Below are 6,240 nucleotides of genomic sequence, written 5' to 3' on the forward strand. Positions count from 1 at the left end.
TGCCTAAATTGCAGCCTGTGCTAAGGTTTAATATTTCACTTTAATATTTCTTAGAATGTCCTTATCTTTGGGACCCAGCTTGATAGGACTTTATTTCAGCATTAGATGTACCAAGAATTGCTTTGAGGACAGGTTTGACAGCACTGCAACTTTTTGTTCTAGGATGGCAATAAAGTTGCCATTTTTTAAAATGCCTTAAAGAACAAGTCTGTAGAATGCAATATTATGCAGTCATTTAAAAAATGTCTTTGAATAACGTATAATGACATGGGAAAAATATGTCTTTGAATAACTTACAATGACATGTAAGCAAAATGGGCAGGTTATAAAATTGCAAGTACAATCTAATCTCACATAAATATTTTTACAATACAGAATTCTGCCAAAAGTCCCAGGATTTAGTTTCTTGAAATGGTGCAGTTAAGGATGATTTTAATTCTCATTTTATGCTCTTTTATATATTCTGAATATTCTATGATAAGCATACTACTCTTTTAATTGAAAAGGGTTATTATTTTAAAAGCAACTTTGAATGGGTGGGTGGCAGGTGTGAGGCATGACAGTGACTCCATAGCAGTAAAGCCTAAGCAAGCAGCTGGCATCTCACTCCACAGATGGCCTCTGTGCGAGGATACCAAGCACCTCCCAAGACTGTGGTAAAAACGGCCCTGGCCCCTTTCTAGCCTCTCCAAGAACTCCACCGGGACGGCTGCCACTCTGGGGAAATAAGGCTGCCCCATCAGGGTCTGCTCCTACTGCCCTTTCTACCCATGTCGCCACATGTGAGGCTGGTTCCCTCACCCCTCACCCTGCCCTTCCTCGTGCTGGCCACTTCCTGAGGGTCCTTCCTTTGCCTAACCTGTCAGTAGAAATTTCTTTTAAAAATTCACTACAAAAATGGGAGTTCTGTGTAACGGGTAAAGAGTTGCCCATTTGGAAAATTAAGAAGTTCCGGAGATCTGTTCCATGACAGTATAAATATTAAAGTACTTAAAAATGGTTGAGGTGATAATTTTTCTTTTTTTTTTTTTTAATATTTTCTTATGAGGGGAGGTAATTAGGTTATTTATTTATTTATTTATTTATTTAATTTATTTTAATGGAGGCACTGGGGATTGAACCCAGGACCTTGTGCACGCTAAGCACGTACTCTACCACTGAGCTATACCCTCCCACCTGAAATGATAAAATTTTATGTTATGTGTTTTTTTAACCACAATTTTTTAAAAAGAAAAAGAAATTAATTTAGTACAGAGATCTCCAACACAAGAGAATAAACCCAGCCTATGTCATCTTGCTGAGTTCGTGAGGTTACTGGAGGGGATCAGCATAAGCCACTCCAGAATATGGCATAGAGATTATTTTAACCCGAAGGCAATTAAGAAACAGTGGACACAGGAAGAGCCCTCTGCCCTCCCTTTCTGCCTCAAAACAAGACATACATTTCCCTTTGTAGAGGTAACAAATTTTCCACCTGTAAAGGTGCCTTCCTTTCCTGTACGAGGAAGAGAATGACTCTTATCTCTGCCAGTGGCACTGACTTGAGTCTGCATAACAACCTGTTCAACAAAGACCACAGACTGCGTGGCTCATACACAACAGGAATTTACTCGTCACAGTCCTGGAGGCTGGGAAGTCCAGGGCCAAGCTGCCAGCATGGTGGCGTTCTGGTGAAGGCCCTCTTCTTGGTTTACAGCTGGCATTTTCTTGCTACATCCTCACCTGGTAGACGGGACAAGGTAGGGATTTCTCTGGACCTCTTTTATAAAGTACTAATCCCACTCATGAGGGCTCTGTCTCATGACCTCATCACCTCCTAAAGTCCCATCTTTTAATACTATCACCTTTGGAGGTTAGGATTTAAATATGAATTGAGGGGGAGGACACAGACATTCAGACCATAGCACTTACTAAACAATTCTTATTTCCCATACATTTCCTAGTTAAATTCCCACAATGCATCACCCCTGAAAGCACAGCCACCCCTTTCTTTTGCCTAGTCTCTTCTCCATAATTTACTGCCCTTTGTTAACATGGTATATAAGTTCTTAGGCCTAACTGCTTCTTTGGGCTTTCCCTTCTTTTCTGTGAAGTCCCTGTGTGTATGAGAAATAACCTTTCCTCCTGTTAATTTATCTTTTGTCAGTTTAATTTACAGGCTCCAGGTACAAAACCTAAGAGGGTAGAGGAAAAGTTTCTCCTCTCCTACGTTACCTTGGTAGTCCCTGTGTGCCAAGGCAGTGGTATACCCATCCATTGACACTTGGAGCAGATCGATTTTTAGTAACCTCCTCCTCAAAATGACCAAACTATTTTCAGTAACATCATGAAATGAAACAAAAAGAAATCTAGATAGTGAGAATTTTCATTTACAGAACTTTGTCTCTATAAGTATGCCAGGAAACAAAATGAAAAAGAAATTAATAATATATATTTATAGTAGAAAAAGAGGAAAACTGAACAATTATTTCTTCAACAGTTTTTATACCTAACAATTTGACCGTAGATCCCTTGCTTACAGTCTGATATAATAATGTTTTCTGCAAATAATTGTTAATGACAGGGCGCAGGATACACTACCCCAAAGTATGGCACCTTGGCATAGTGAATATTTTAAGCTAAAGAAATTGGAGAAACAGCATGTTTTTCTGACCTTCTCCTGAAGCAAGTCATAAAACCTAGGAAAGACTTTCTGGTCTTCCTCTGAAAAAGGTCATAAAACCATCATGTGAGAGGTGCCCTTCCTATACCCAAGGAAAGAAGCATCCTTATCTCCAAAACACCAAGAGGAATTTCAACAAACGGGCCTTGTTGCTTCCCCTAGTTTCCTACACTTAGCTTCTACCCTTTGGTCCTACCGCATTATTTCAAGACTTCGCACACTTCATCAAACCTAGCGTAAAAACACTCATGTTTAACTGCTTCTTCAGGTCTTCATTTCCTTAGGAAGTCTCCCGTGTCATGTAAAACTGAAATTAAATAAATCTGTATTTTTTTCTTGTTAAGCTGTCTTTTGTTACATGGGCCTCACTTGGATGGGGGAAAAGATCAGAATCAGCAATTAAATAACTGAAGTTTAATAAATCTTATGTCTGCAGAAGATACAATTCAGGCAACTATTAAATCACATCCTTGCGGTAATGCTTTTACTTTTTGAATCAGTCATTTTAAAACAATTTTTAAATGATTTTCAATTTTTTAAATATTATCCAAACTCAGTAAAAAAAAAAAAATTAGCCCTGAACTAAATTTTACATTTGCCAAACAAAAAATAGTGCACCCTGCAGTTCCCCCTTGTTTCACCCTTGCACATTTTAAATAAAACTAAAAACTCCAAGCAGTAGGTAGCATGGAATAAAGAAGTTGAAATGTCTTAAGTTCTGTTTCTTCATCTTTACCGTGATGGTGCCACCACTGTGTACGTCAAATCTACCATCTAAATGCAGGCATATGTAGTATTACAGTGGGGAAACACCAACAGCACCAATGATTTGGAACCATTACCAACTTAATCTCAAAAGAAAGCATAACTGAGTCCACCCACGGGTACTGGGATGATGCTACAATTGGGAGTTTTTTCAATTAACTTCCATATAAAATACATTTGTTAGGTAGGTAGATAAGTGGGGGCACTGGGCAGACAGGTGGAGAAGAGGGAGGATGGTCTGGAAGATGGCACTGTGCCCGCCTCCAGCATAAAGGGACTGTACTTCTTCTAAATGAGTGCTAGTAAGAAACCAGTTAGAACTCAACAGCCACAACTGTGCAGGCAGCAAAAAGGCCTTAACTGGACAGGACCCAATGCTCACTGTATTATAGTGAACAGTGCGATTTAGGCACTCGACTGTGGGTTTTTCTGTGTACACCATGGATAAGGACATGCGCAAAGGGGCCAAACATGACAAAGCATTCCAGGGACAAGAGCTGTCAATCAATCAAAAGACTGCCTCGAAGCCACAGTTTAAGAGAAAGGGGAGACAAATCCCGCCGATTTTCCTCCTTTGGATCAGCCTGCCTCCCATTCTCGGAGGTATGTATGTTTTCCTTTTTTAAATAAATATTTGAAAATCTTTCAAAATCTTTCACTACACAACGCACCATCTCTTGACTGTAAACTTATCTTTCAGGTAAGACAAGAACTGGGATCTTTATCGTTTGGGTCTATTAAAGAATAGTAACAAAAATTAAGAATAACTAACTTTCATATAAAACACAGTCCATTAAAAAAATTTTTACATAGATATGTATATGTAATTAAAACTCAGTCATCAGCAATTTTTTTAGAACTGAAGCCAACAAAAGATTTTTTGAGGGCAGAAGTATTTCATTACTGACCTTAAGAATTGCTGGCGCCCAGTGATCACAAAAAGCGGAAGGGCTTTAGTCGGTTTTATTTTTGGTTTTAAATTCCCTAAAGGCAGAACACTCCCTCACTGCCGGCACTGGGCAGGTCGCCCCCATTGTTCCCTCCTTGACGCACCACTGTTTCATAGTTAAGCTAGTTAAAGTTGGTTTGTTAATTTAATCGTGAGTGGATTCAGGTTTTACAAGGGAAACATTGGGAATCCATATTTTTTTGAATGACCAAACCTAAAATTCCTTGTGCAATAAAAAATGATTGCCCCATAACTTATATTTCTGTGCACTTCAATTGTCCTCAATTGAAGAAACCCAATAAGAAAAGAATTAGAAAAGAGGCATGAGGCTTGAAAGTGCAAACTCTTGGAGGGTCCAGATGGATGTAGTCTGTGAGTGAGGACAGCAGGGAAGAAAGGTGTAGAAATGGAAAGAAATGTCTCGCTGGAAGTGGCCAGATGGCGCGGGGAGTAGCCAATGTATCCTCCTCTAACTGTATCCTGACGGGACGCCGCCGGCCGCTGTTACCCAGATCTGGCAATTTTTTCACGAGGGGCCTACAATCTGATGTCCACGGAGGATCTCCTGATTTTTAAATGATGGAAATTGATCCTAAGTTTAGAAAACACTGCAGTGCAAACAAAACATGACCGCAGCTGCCTTACGCCCGCAGGCTACCGAATTCCTGATGAAAAATACAAGTAGCGATTGAACCAGTTACAGAGGTCGAGAAAATATGCTTTATTCTCCGATCCTTTTCCTTTTCTCAAATGTCACATTTTAGAAAAATCCAGATGCACTTACATCATTTCCATAATCTGTAGTTTAACGAGAAAAGCGGCATAATTAAAGTAAATAGTTGGGAGTGGTCTGAACTCCCAGATCCCTTCTTTCACTTGAGTCAGAGCCAAGGATGGTGTCACCCAGATGCCTGTTGACGAAGTGATGTGAACCAGATTTATTTAACCACTGGCAAACCACATTTTTTTCAAGGGCAATAAGTTAAAAGATTATTTTCCGCCCTTGGATACAAAAAAGGAAATACTTCTTCCAAGACTCAGGGTAGCTGCGGCCAGTTCTCCCAAAGAAATTATTAACCACAGAGATTCACAGCACAGAGCCCCAAGACCTTGCCCACGAGCCTCCCTGCAGCTGCACAGCCCAGACACCTTCTGAGAGGTGAGTGTTCGTTTAGCCCTCCAAAATTTCAGGCGCTGAGCATCTGACACTGGTAGTTAAGAAAATCAATCATCTAAATCCTTACACATAAATCTCACTTGATTTGGTATTTGCCATATTAAAAGATAAGGTTTTTTCCAAGGTAACAATAGAGGCTGTCCCTCCTCCACCCCCCATTTCCACAGGTGATTAGACCTTTGTATATCATAATTAAAAAGCTATATACTGATCATGGCTGAATTTTTTTAGAATTGATGGATTACTCTTATAATTAAAAAGAAATTAAATGTAGTGAAAAATGATATAACGAAAAGGGATTACTCTGTGACCCTGAACTAAGTCCTATACACTTAAAACAAATATAATGCTGGTTTTCATAGGGTTGTGCTTTCTGATCTGTATCCACAGATGGCATCAGACTGAAGCACTGTTTGAAATTCAGGAGCAGGGAGCTGGCAGAGGTGGGGAGGGAGGATAACTGAGTGATTATTTACAGGCATTTTCTATCTAGCTAGTTACTAAATTCTGTTAATGCTAATCAGTATTCAGCAGACTGTCTTGATTTTCGCTGCATATAATACTATAATTAACAAATAAAAAATGGTTGGTACCCCCCGCCCCCAAAGAAAAAAAGCTATATACTAAATCCTCTAACAGATTTACTGAGTATCCTCAAGGCTCAGTTCCTGCCAGGGCCATACAGCA

The sequence above is a fragment of the Camelus ferus genome, chromosome 5 (genome assembly GCF_009834535.1).
Source record: "Camelus ferus isolate YT-003-E chromosome 5, BCGSAC_Cfer_1.0, whole genome shotgun sequence".
Taxonomy (NCBI): domain Eukaryota; kingdom Metazoa; phylum Chordata; class Mammalia; order Artiodactyla; family Camelidae; genus Camelus; species Camelus ferus.